Source organism: Bison bison, unplaced genomic scaffold (genome assembly GCF_000754665.1).
Source record: "Bison bison bison isolate TAMUID 2011002044 unplaced genomic scaffold, Bison_UMD1.0 scf7180017864296, whole genome shotgun sequence".
Taxonomy (NCBI): domain Eukaryota; kingdom Metazoa; phylum Chordata; class Mammalia; order Artiodactyla; family Bovidae; genus Bison; species Bison bison.
Genome location: NW_011494868.1, coordinates 1,558,968 through 1,572,387, shown reverse-complemented (window position 1 = coordinate 1,572,387; position 13,420 = coordinate 1,558,968). Strand labels below are relative to the sequence as shown.

At 41.3% G+C, this 13,420-nt stretch overlaps 1 pseudogene; it reads right to left on the bottom strand.

Moving 5' to 3' along the window:
• Window positions 1-206: 206 nt before the first annotated feature.
• LOC104996608 overlaps window positions 207-13,420 on the bottom strand; it is an 18,618-nt pseudogene continuing 5,404 nt past the window's right edge.

Genomic DNA, 13,420 nt, shown 5'->3' with positions numbered 1-13,420 from the left:
AAGATGGGGGTGAGGTGAAACCTAACCCACACTACATGCATTAGTCCTGGTCATCCTACAGTTGGTGGGCAACTCACACCAGGCAGGGGAAAGGAGCTGGTCAGGGAAGAACGGGTTACTTTTCTTCTTTTAAAAATCTTAACTTATATTTTAACCTCAGACTTATCATCAGTGCCTCAGATACAATTTAATCTTAAGTCTTTAAAAGCCCCGAAACAAAAGTATACTTTTTTTTTTTAAAGATCCCTCACTCTCTGGTGGATAGTTTCCTCCCCATCTTCAGTTTCACCCTGACTTAGAGTCCACAAACTTCATCAGACCGTCTGTGCTCATGGACTTGGGTCTCTCTAGAGGGAAGCCTAGGGCTCGGCTCCAAATGAGCTGTGCTAATACACCTAGTGCCCATGATACCCCAAACAGGACTGTGTAGTAATTCATCTCCGTCATGCCGTAGTACTGGAGCAGCACCCAGCTGTGAGCATCTACATTGGGCCACGGATTCTTTGCCTTGCCCCGCTCTAGGAGGATATTGGACACAATCTTGTACAGCTGAGCAACCAGCTTAAACATGGGGTCCTGAGGCAGGTGTTTCAGAGCAAACTCTCATTGACAGGTATATCGTGGATCAGTCTTCCTTAGTATTGCATGGCCATAGCCTGGGACGACCCGTCCTGAGTTGAGTGTGTTCCAGATGTAGTCTCATAACTTCTCATCTGACACATCTTTGCCAACTTCCTTCTGAAGTTGTGTCAGCCAAACAAGCACTTCCTGATTTGCCAGTCCATGCAGGGGCCCTGCCAGCCCATTCATGGCTGCTGCAAAGGACAAATAGGGGTCTGAAAGGGCACTGCCCACCAAGTGGCTGGTGTGGGCACTTACGTTGCCACCTTCATGGTCACTGTGGATGGTGAGGTACAAGCGCATGAGCTCCGTGAACTGAGCGTCAGTATAGCCTAACATGTTGGTGAAATTGTGGGACCAGTCCAGCTTAGGGTCAATGGCCCCAATACTGCTGCCCTCTCGGTACAGGTTCCAGTAGATCTTTGCTGCAACACAAGGAAGCTTTGCGATCAGATCCATACAGTCTTCGTAAATCAACTCCCAGTACTTGGTTCAGTTGATACCCTCTGAATATGCTCGGGCAAAGTTACTTTCACTGTTGAGAGCTGTAACAGCTGCACTGAGCTGAGACATGGGGTGTAGATTAGTGGGAAAGTTGTCCAGCATGGTGACCACGTGGGAAGGCAGAGCTGCCCTCTTTGCCCACTCCTGTGAGAGCCAAGATACCTGTTCCTCTGTTGGGATTTGTCCAGTTACCAGCAGCCAAAATAAGCCCTCTGGCAAGGGTTCTTCGCCCCCTTTAGCCTTTGGCAGCAGTTTCTGGCATTCAGGGATGCTGTAGCCTCTAAAACGGATGCCCTCATCAGGATCAAGAACTGATATTTCATATACCAATCCCTTCATGCCTCGCAATGCCACCATACATCATGTCCAGTGATCTGGCCCACCACCGTCTTGCTATGTTGCTGCCTGAAGGCCTTCACTCTGGTCTGCTCCTTAGGTATCACATCAGCCAATATGTCTTTCAAATTCGTGGAAGTGCTTCTTCCACGAATTTAAATAAATATTTTTAAAAAATAATTGCCTAACACCTATAAACTGCAGCCCAGTCTCTCTCCTATTATTAAAAGACAATATATGATACAATTTGAACATTGGCAAGTCTGGCTTTTTACTGGCTGTGAAGCAGTTTAATCAGTAATCTGCAATTAAAAAAAAAATGATTGTATATACCCCACTCTGCCCGAAAAAAAAAAAAAATCTGCAAGAAAGCTTTTCATTGCTTTTTTAAACATACCAGAATTGAGCAAGCTGTGGAAATCCTCCAGGACTATGGCTTTGGAGGAGTTATCCTTCACTATGAGTCACAGTACAGATTTTTACTGAAGTCTGTTTGATATGATCTCTGATTTATATTGTGCTTGGGAATCCACTTAATGGGGGCTCCTGACAAATGACACCCAGCTTTATTTGTGACAATTGCCAGAGCGATAGTCTGCATGATGCATTCTGATAGCTCCTAATAAATGATAAATGTGGCATTGAGTTTGAGTGTGCATAGCACACCTGGCTCCGCAAACCCACACAGCTGTTGACAGGTGAGAACACTTGTTTACCTGTGTTACTGGCATTTGCTCATGTGAGCCATCTTCCCGGGTTTACCACCGCTGCTAAATGAGGCAAACTTATCTTCATAGCCGTGTTCCCAGTGTCTGTGCTTTCCTGCCCTGCTTAATTTAGAAGAAATCGGTGTAATTGAAGAGTGACTTTCTTACAGCTCATTTTGGTTTGATCTTCCCAGGAGTGGGGACTTGGTTTCCAGGGCACATATCTGTTTACTCTGGGGTTTCTGCCAAAGAAGAGAGTCTGCCATACCAGCAATGCATTTGCAATGATCAGACCTTGCTGGAGGGAAGCGTTCATGAATTGGAAAACTGCCTGAATGTATCCAGGAAGAAAGTTCAGAGAGTGGAGACGAAGGGAACTCTTTCTCCCTCGAGCATTTTACAGCATATTACGGTTTAGATTCATCTGGCAAAGTTTAAAATTAATGGTCTCTCCCTGGGTAATATTTTCTTTGCAACAATTCTACCTCTATACCCTCGAGGATCAGGGTTTCACGTTGGTTATAGGAGTTAAACTTCACCTAAGCTTTCAGGGGGAAAAAAAAAGGATACTCAAAGGGTTTTTGATACAAATTCCTGTAGCTGTACTGTAAATGTTGTTGGCATGGAGACAATTTGACGGTATTTGGGTTCTCTTTGACAGCCGACACCAGCAGTACACGATTCCCCTCTGTCACTGAGGAGATGTTCCCAGGCCTGAACGTGACTTGTCATTGGTACAGATCTCAGTGTACAAAGACACTGCTGAAGTGAAACCAGTTTGTCCTTATCTGGGAGGAGGGCACACAACAGGCTCAAACGGAATTGGATCCGTTAGGTTGTGAGGGGTGAACGGATGAGGGGAGCAAAGTTCAACATCCCTCGTAGACCATAATTAAGGAGCAAAGAGCAGGGCAGAGAACACTTGGCTAAGAACAACTCTCCCGCAGCCCCATGTGACAGGCTTCTGTACATTATTTAATCATGTAGGTCTCACTAAAACTGAAAGAACATTCCGTCATCAAGCAAAAAAAATTTTAATAATTTTATCCATATTTTAAGGACAACTGTTATGAATAATTAAATCAGGTGATGCTTTGACAAGCCAGATCTATATGCCAGGCCTATACATGTGTGCTCAGTCATGTCTGACTCTGTGAGACCCCAGGTACTGTAGCCCCCCAGGTGCATGCCTCTGTCCATGGCACTTTGCAGGCAAGAATACTGGAGCAGGTTGCCATTTCCTCCTCCAGGGGATCTTCCTGACCCAGGGATCCAACCCATATCACCCGCATCTCCCTCATTGGCAGGCATATTTTTCAGCACAGCGCCACCTGGGAAGCCCATTGGCAATCCAGAGATGATTCTACTGAAAAAAAAAAAAAAAAATCACAAAAGAGTTGACTACATAAAGGGAGACCCTCAATAGCAAACCAGGTTTCTTAACCAAATGTAATCTTGTTATCTCTGGGCCACTTCTTTCTTAGCAATGGTTATTAATCCTTTATACAGTGCTATTTTCCCGATGTTATTAAATCACCATAGATGATTAAGATCAAATATTAGAACCTACTTATAAAAGAACAGTCAGTTGTTCTTGTTCTGAAGCCAAACTTAGGATCCTCTCATGTTCTTTATAATTAGTCTCTTGGCTCATAGCTTTGCCTCCTCTCTGCTGTTTCAGAGGCTGGTGTCACTGTGAGAAAGACGGGCAGGCCTCATCTTGAGTACTTTGCTTGGTGATGGCAGGGTTCTAGGGAAGAAACCACTCTGTAGGCTGACTTTTAATTGCAAAATTCCTTACAGTTATTTCTCCTTTGTCTCTCAGTTAATGCTGGTGTTACAGTATAAACAAACTCACCTAGGACATTGTCAGCAGAGCATCCCATCGCTTTCTTGAATTGACTACATTCTCAGGGAGTAAGCCGAGCAATTTCTGACACCCCGGGGTGACTTTTCCAGGTACTAATTAATCCCTGTTGGAAGGTAATGTAGAAGGATCCTCGGGGTGTTGATTGAGATTCTGTAGAGCTGAGTACCTGAAAATTACATCGACTTATAGAAATAGAGAAACTTTGAGGGCTTTCCAGGTGGGACAGTGAGAAAGAATCCACCTGCAATGCAGGAGACGAAAGAGATGTGGGTTCAATCCCTGGGTTGGGAAGATCTGGAGAAGGAAATGACCACCCACTGCAGTGTTTTTGCCTGGAGAATCCCACGGACAGAGGAGCCTGGCAGGCTACAGTCCATGGGATTACACAGAGTTGGACATGACTAAACAGGCAGGCACTTGCACAGTTGAACCACAGAGTGAAGTTGCTCAGTTGTGTCCGATTCTTTGCAACCCCAGGACTGTAGCCTGCCGGGCTCATCTGTCTGGCAAGAGTACCGGAGTGGGTTGCCATTTCCTTCTCCAGAGGATCTTCCTGACCCAGGGATCAAACCCTGGTCTCCCGCATTGTAGGCAGACACTTTACCATCTGAGCCCCCAGGGAAGTCACCTATATACTGCACAATACGTGCCTTTGTTGTGTTTATTTGCCCATATGCGTCTTTCTGAGTCTTCCACAGAAGTGTTTCCTCGCACCCTGTGGCATTAAAGGAAGGAAGAATAATGGAAGAACTGGATTAAGCACATTTCTTTAGCCTATTCTAGAATTTAGGGACCAAAAATATTAGATACAACTGAATACGTAAGAGAAAAGCCTTTGAGCTCCACACATATATAGATAGGTAGATAGATAAAGAGAGAGAGAGAGAGGCTTCTTCTGGTTTTATAAGAGAAATATCTTTGTGTTAGATAAGATTTAATTTACTAGGAGAATGTGAAGGGTCAGTCTCTATGACATTTACCTCTCCAGAAGAATTCATTCAGTTTAATTTCTATCCCTACCACCAAGCTTGCTTCTCAATTTATTTAAACACCAACCCAATTATACTTACTGAATTCTTTTTAAAAATGTGTGTTTATTTGGCTGTCTTGGGTCTTAATTGTCGCATGTGGGATCTAGTTCCCTAACCAGAGACCAAACCTGGACCCGTGCATCGGGAGTGAGAGTCTTAGTCACTGTACCACCAAGGGAGTTCCATGAATTCTTTTTAAATCATTAGAGAAAGCCAAAATTTCAGCAAAACCCTCATCTTGTTGTCACTTAATGCAGTTTCCCATCCTTCAAGGTCTGTATTTATCACACTTCTTGCTTCCTGGGAACACACCACCGATCGCTCTAATCCCAGCCACCAACAGTGCAAGAAAACTCATTGAGTTTCAGTGTGTGTGTTTCCTCCCCCTATTTCAGATCAGTTTCCAGCTAAGAAAGAGGTCTCTTCTACATTATATTGAGAATAGAAAAAAAAAAAATCAATAAATCTCTGGAGCTGAGATGACTAGCTCCTAAAAAAAGCAGGCGGAGAGCCTTTATTAAAGGACTTTTTCATTAGAGCACTACTTCAATCATAAAATTATCATAAAGGAATTATGCAAATGTGCTGAAATCATATCATGCATGCTAACATTCAGTTCCAAGTCACTCTGAAGAGAACCTGAGATCAGACCTTGTTGGGAGAAAACATGAAGACCTTCAGAGTTAGCTGATAAGAACTTGACTGATTATAAAACTTATGACTGCCTGTGTGCTCAGTTGCTGTGTCCTGTCCCACTCTTTGTGACCCCGTGGATTGTAGCCTACCAGTGTCCTCTATCCATGTAATCTTTCCAACGAAGAACACAGGAGCGGGTTGTCATTTCCTACTCCAGAGAATCTTCAAGACTCAGGGACGGAACCCATGTCTCCTGCATGTCCTGCATTGGCAGGTGAATTTACCACTGTTTTCCCTTGGAAAGCCCCAAGTGACTACATTAAGTAAGCACAATTTTAGCTAACATCAAATTAGGTTACTCTTCAGGGAAGAAGTCGCTGAATTGTCTGATAGAACATGCGCAAAGGTTTTAAAAATATTTACTCTTTTATCTAAAACATCACTCATTGATTAAGAAGTTACCATGTCAGACAGAATTCTAACCACTTATGTGTATTATCCCAACTAATTTCATTTATATAACAACCTTGTAAGATCCTAGTAGATTTTCCATTTTACAAATCAAGGAAATTAACTTCAGAAAGGTTAGGCAATATGTCCTGGGTTACAAAGCTGTGAAAAGCATATTTTTAAACACTATCCTATAAAATTTGGAAACTTCAGAACATCAAGCCTAGGAGACATTTCAGACATTGTTTTTCCATGTTACTCAAGCTTCTACAAATGACTCAAAACTGAGCTTCACATGTTAATGACTTGCTTGAGGTCGTATATAAAGGCTCTGCCTCCAGGCTCCTACCTCAAAACAACAGCTTTAGCAACTTGTCTTCATTCATTTACCTATTCACATGGGTCAGTGTTGTCATATTCCATAGTTTGTATTATCTCTTACTGAGAAAATGCAGTCTCTGCTCCCAAAGTAAACTTTCTAATGATATTTTTATGCATATTGGTAGAAAAGGCAATTCTGTGACTGTCTTTATTCCAACTTGAATAAGTGAACCTCATTATGTGATGAGCCACAGTGTGCAAAGACTAACTCCACTTGAAACCTGTACTCCTGTTTGTCTTATGAAATCTTTGTCATTCTAGCTTTGGTTGTTCGGTCACTTAGTCATGTCTGACTCTTAGTGACCCCATGGACTGTAGCCCACCAGGTTCCTCCATCCATTGGATTTTGCAGGCAAGAATACTGGAGTAGTCTGACATTTCCTTCTCCAGGGGATCTTTCCAACCCAGAGATTGCCTGTGCTGCAGGCAGATTTTTTACTACTGAGCCACCAGGAAAGCCCTTGAAATCTTTATACAGAAGAATTAAGACTTCTTAGGACAGCTATCTATTAGTCTAACTCTTTTCCCCACTCCATCCATAAAATCCACAGCATTTGAACTTTTCTCTCCCAAACTTCTATGGGTCTCAGGCAAGATTGACTTAGAAGTGGTTTATGATCAGATGCAAGCATGCTCAGCTGCTCAATTGTTTCCAACTCTTTGTGACCCCATAGATTGTAACCAGTCAGGATCCTCTGTCCATGGGATTTTCCAGGCAAGAATGCTGGAGTGGTTGCCATTTCCTACTCCAGAGGATCTTCCCTACCTAGGGATGGAAACTGCTTCTCCTGTGTCTCCTGAATTGGCAGGCAGATTCTTTACCATGAAGCCACCTGGGAAGCCCCAGGTGGCATTCATGAGTACACTTTAGAAAAAAAGAACTACTTCATTTGTAAAAGTGTCAAATGTATTTGTCTCACATGCTAACAAATTGCATAGTTATTAACAATAAAATTCAGAGCTTTTAGAGATCTGTTTATAATGATGGGGATATATATATATTTTTCCTTATCATTCAAGGCCAGTCTATTGACCCTGAGTTAAAGGCCCGTATCCTAAAAAATGTAAACCAAACCAAAACAAGAACATAATAATAATGAGTGAAAAGTGAGTGAAAGGAAGAACGAGAGCTCTAAAACTTTGATGTTTTCTAAGACTATAGGTTGAGTTATATAAACTTTATAATTAGCCTTTAGATGAAAATCCAGGTCACAAGTTAGTTCAATTAACCTCTTGAGTGTCTCATTAATCAAAACCTGCTTAAAATGATTTTCTCATTCTTAGCACAATGTAATGTGAAATACACTATGTTTATAAATCCCCAGCAATGTTTGCTCCAGCAATGTTATAGCAGACTTTTGTGTGTTTCTGTCTTTGTTTATGTGGTTGGTTTGGGGTTTGTTTACTTCTTTGCCTTATCTTTCAAGACATTTATGAGAAAAGAATTACCTGCCCATTTCATGGTGTATACCTTTCCATTCACTAGTCCACTGCTTTAGGAAATATGAGATACATCAAAGAGGAAAGTTAGTTTAAATTTAAAATGTGTAAGTCATGGTAGACAAGCAGCTCAGAGATTGTATCAATGCTATTACAGTCACTGACAGATTTGGAGAAAGCAAAAAAAAATATATATATATATATATATCAGATCAGGACAGTTGGAATCTGCCTACCATTCTCCCCTAACATGTATTAAGTTAGATATGACTGAAACAGTAACTGCAGAATTTTCTCAATCTGTCCATCACTTTACTCAACAGTAGCCACAAGGATAAAAATGACACATCTATAGGTTATGATAACTTTAAAGGAAAATGTGTTATGGTGCACTCGGTAAAATATGCAAATTATCAAGGCAGCAGAGATAATTAAATTTTCTCAAATCAGAACAAAATGACCTTCTTTGATTGAACCCCCCTTTTTTTTTTGGAAGAGACACAAATTCACTGCACTCATTGTTATAAGAGCATGTCTTATAATAGTCAAACTTGACAGATGTGGAAATTAAGAAGCTTGAGGATTTATAAGAAAAAAAAAGAATCAGTAAATTGAGGCAAAGAAGATGCTAGATTCCTGACATACGCCTCCTTTTCCTCTCTACTATTTCAGTTGTTTTGATAATTCTTGTATGTACATGCTCAGTCACTCAGTCATGTCTGCCTCTTTTGCAACCACATGGACTGTAGCCTGTCAGGCTCCTCTCACCATGAGATTCTCCAGGCAAGAATACTGGAGTGTGTTGCTATTTCCTCTTCTAGGGGATCTTTCTCACCCAGGGATCGAGTCTGTGTCTCCTGCGTCTCCTGGCAGGCAGATTGGCAGGCAGATTCCTTACCACGGTGCCAGCTGGCAAGCCTTTGATAATTCATGAAAGTGAAAGTGAAATCGCTCAGTCCTGTCCAACTCTTTGCGACCCCGTGGACTGTGTAGCCCACCAGGCTCCTCCGTCCATGGGATTCTCCAAGCAAGAATACTGGAATGGGTTGCCATTTCTTTCTCCAGGGGAATCTTCTTGATCCAGGGATGGAACCCAGGTCTCCGCATTGCAGTCAGACATTTTAACCTCGGAGCCAGCAGGGAAGCCCCTGATAATTCATAGGTGCTGTTAATTAAATCTAGCAGAGTACTGTATACAATTAAGCAGAGCTATGTCAGAAGAAGTGAAAATGCTTATTTAATCAGTGGTGGATCTATGATACTCTTATTGAAAATAGATATGCATGCTTTTGTTATTTACATTTTCACTGTGACCTGACACTTAGGAAAGTGAAAGTGAAAGTGAAGTCCTTAAGTTGTGTCCGATTCTTTCTTTGTGACCCCATGGATTGTAGCCTATCAGACTCCCCGGTCCATGGGATTTTCAGGCAAGAATACTAGAGTGGGCTGCCATTTCTTTCTCCAGGGGATCTTCCCAACCCAGAAATCGAACCTGGGTCTCCTGCATTGCAGACAGACGCTTTACTGTCTGAGCTACTAGGGAAGCCCAGTGAAAGTTGCTCAGTCATGTCTGACTCTTTGAGACCCCGAGGACTATACAGTCCATGGAATTCTCCAGGCCAGAATACTGGAGTGGATAAGCTTTCCCTTCCCAACCCAGGGATCGAACCCAGGTCTCCAGCATTGCAGGCAGATTCTTTGCCAGCTGAGCCACAAGGGAAGACCAAGAATACTGGAGTGGGTAGCCTATCCCTTGTCTAGTAGATCTTCCCTATCCAGGAATTGAATCGGGGTCTCCTGCATCTCAGGCGGATTCTTTATCAACTGAGCTATCAGAGCTACCTTGACACTTAGTAAAATGTTTGGAAATTCAAAAGAACTCAATATTTGTAGAATTAATGACTAAATAAAATAATTAAAAAGTTATTATAGTTTATTGATTCAGTTTCTCATTTCAGACTCAATGTAAATGTCTGTGTGATATTAGTGCCACCCAAGTTGTTATTTTCTTTAAGCTAGATAGATTTCTCAGTGAATAGTTGGGCTTGAACAGATTAAAATAAAGATTTGAAAGCTCATTTTGTCACAGGTGCATACTAAACATTTTAAAGTCAGTTATCTGCCTACCTTGTCCACTGCACTGATCCTCCTTGTTTTAAGTTAAAACTAGAAATGGTGTGGGTGCACACATGTGAGTGTGCAGGTGTGTGTACACACTCACATGCATGCATGAATGCATGGTTTTCCTAACTGGACATCTTTCGATTTGGCAAACCTTTTGTTTCCTCCTGGGCGATCCTACCTGCACCATAATCAGAACATTAATTTGGCTTTTAAAGTCAACAATAAGACTATGAAATGAGCTTTGGGTTGTAAATCACTGCTTATATCCAGAATTACCAATTAGAAGATCTTTGACTTGGAGACAGTAATTTCATTTCTCTGGGCCTTGCTTTTCTTGTCAAAAATAAGAAGGACTTAATCTGTAATTACTCTCAATATTGTCCATAGCTATTTTGAGATGCAAAGAAATTTTGGGTTCTAAAGAGCTATAAGTGAGAAATTTTCTAAATTAACCAATATGGTTTCAATAAACTTATTTAAAGGGCTTCCCAGGTGACTCGGTGGTAAAGAATCTGCCTGCCAATGCAGGAAACACAAAAGTCATGAGTTCAGTCTCTAGCTTGGGAAGAGCTCATGGAGAAGGGAATGACAACCCACTCCAGTCTTCTTGCCTGGAAAATTCCATGGCCAGAGGATCCTGGCAGGCTACAGTCCATGGAGTTGCAAAGAGCCAGACGGGACAAAGCAAGTGAGTATGCATACACGCAGCTTATTTGAGAAACACTTGTAATGCCTCTAGGAACACATCTAGTTCTATATCTAGCAGTTTGCCAATGAAGATGCGGTGGGCAAGGCAGTGTAGTGGCTGCTGTATGTACAAAGGTGGGAGTGGGGGCTTCCTCTGTCACCGCGTTTGTTGTAGCTACAAGTCGCTACACCTTTCTCTCCTTTTAGCCACCTCTTCCATCCCTGGGATTCTCCAGGCAAGAACACTAGAGTGGGTTGCCATTTCCTTCTCCAATGCATGAAAGTGAAAAGTGAAAGTGAAGTTGCTCAGTCGTGTCCGACTCTTCGCAACCCCATGGACTGCAGCCTACCAGGCTCCTCCATCCATGGGATTTTCTAGGCAAAAGTACTGGAGTGGGGTGCCATTGCCTTCTCCGTCTTAAAAGTATATATTTTGGAAAACCCCTCCTAAATTAAAAGAAAAAAATCTAGGGCTAAAATACTTAGATTTGATAATGCAAATTAAATGTCTAGACAAATCATGGAAGGGTAAGGAGAAAGTATGACTTGATATGGACATTTCATTATCTTTTTCTGTACAGACTTTCACTTTCTTTACTACAGATATCATGGCTTTGAAGTCATGGTCATGGATTATTTGTCTCTATTTGCACTGCTCAGACGGTGAAGAGTCTGCCTGCAGTGCAGGAGACCCAGGTTCAATCTCTGTGTCAGGAAGATCCCCTGGAGAAGGGCATGGCAACCTACTCCAGTATTCCTTCCTGGAGAATCCCATGGACAGAGGAGCCTGATGAATTATAGTCTATGAGGTCGCAGAGTCAGAGGAGACTGAGCAACATCACTTTCACTTTCCCACTTTATTTTTTCAAATAGCTCACTCTTCTCTAGACATCGATATTCAGCCCCTAGTCAGGAGTATGGAGAATGCAATGACACCCCACTCCAGTACTCTTGCCTGGAAAATTCCATGGATGGAGGAGCCTGGTAGGCTGCAGTCCATGGGGTCGCTAGGAGTTGGACACTACTGAGTGGCTTCACTTTCACTTTTCACTTTTATGCACTGGAGAAGGAAATGGCAACCCACTCCAGTGTTCTTGCCTGGAGAATCCCAGGGACAGGGGAGCCTGGTGGGCTGCTGTCTATGGGGCTGCACAGAGTCAGACACAACTGAATCGACTTAGCAGCAGTCAAGAGTAAACCCTAAACTTCATAGTCAATAGAGTTCCAAATTAGCTGGGAATCCCTTGCTATGGTGCACAGACATACTTAAAACTTCTCTTTCCCAGTTTCCTGAACATAACAGCCTGCTAAGTACCTCCTACCTGTCATTCCTTTTATCTGTATTTACCATTAGTTTTAGCACATTCTTAGTCTTTATTTTCTGTTGAGCATACATTTCTCATAAGCTAGTTTCCTTTTCCTTCTCCAGTCTCAATCATGTCATGCTTAGTTAACGTTTCTTATTGAAACCAAATTTCATTTCTATCCTGTTCTCTTTTTAATTCACACTATTATGCTCACTTTGCCCCAATCACATTTAATCCTAATTTTCCTTCCTTTTCTTCTCATCTGTGGTGCAAATTCTCAACTGTTTCCTGCCTGAGTCTAAGTTAAGTTCCTGAGTCTAAGTTAAGTTCTCATCTGTGGTGCAAATTCTCAACTGTTTCCTGCCTGAGTTAAGTCAGTTCTGTCTAATTTGATTTCAAGCTTAAGGATATTCGTGTAGATGAAATTTATGACACTGTATTATAAAGAAAGGAAACTGTTGATATTTAATGTGTTAATTAGTAAAAAGAAATTAGTTCCATTTCTTTCTTTCTAAGATGTTAGCACACAACTAATCCTGGAGAGTAGTTTTAAAAAGATGTTTTAAAGAATGTAAATTGTATACTTATTGTTAGTATGGATATTGATAATTTAAAAATATATAATTTCTTGAGGGCAAGGGCCATGTATTATCTTCATAGCCTCAATAATGAAAATTAATTACAGTATCAAACAATTATTATATTCTGTCTTTAACATATCTTGTATAATTGAATCTGGCCTCTTCTATTACTTGGGTCATGACAATTTTATACATTTATCAATCTTGGTCAACAATGGAGCCTACCTAATTGATTCAATTATTGATCTCTTATGTCAAGTATTTTTCTCAGCACTTGTAGAAAAATAAGTGGTTTTATATTATATATTAATTGTTTAATAATATAAATTTTCATACGTTATGTAAATATTTTGAAAATACTGCCTAAATTATTTTGTTCAACCATTAAGTTGACAAGCCCCATTCCTAGTGTTGCCTATATTTGTAGATTGCTCATCACTGTTGCTGCATGGTATTCCTTGATGTGTGTACATCATAATTGCTTGAACTGTTTCACTGTTGATGGATATTTGGGCAGTTTTCAGCTTGGAGTTATTAAAAATAATATGCTGCTATAAATATTCTAGTCCATTAATATGTGAACCATGAACTTCCTGATGTTCAAGCTGGTTTTAGAAAAGGCAGAGGAACCAGAGATCAAATTGCCAACATCTGCTGGATCATAGAAAAAGCAAGAGAGTTCCAGAAAAATATCTATTTCTGCTTTATTGACTATGCCAAAGCCTTTGACTGTGTGGATCACAAT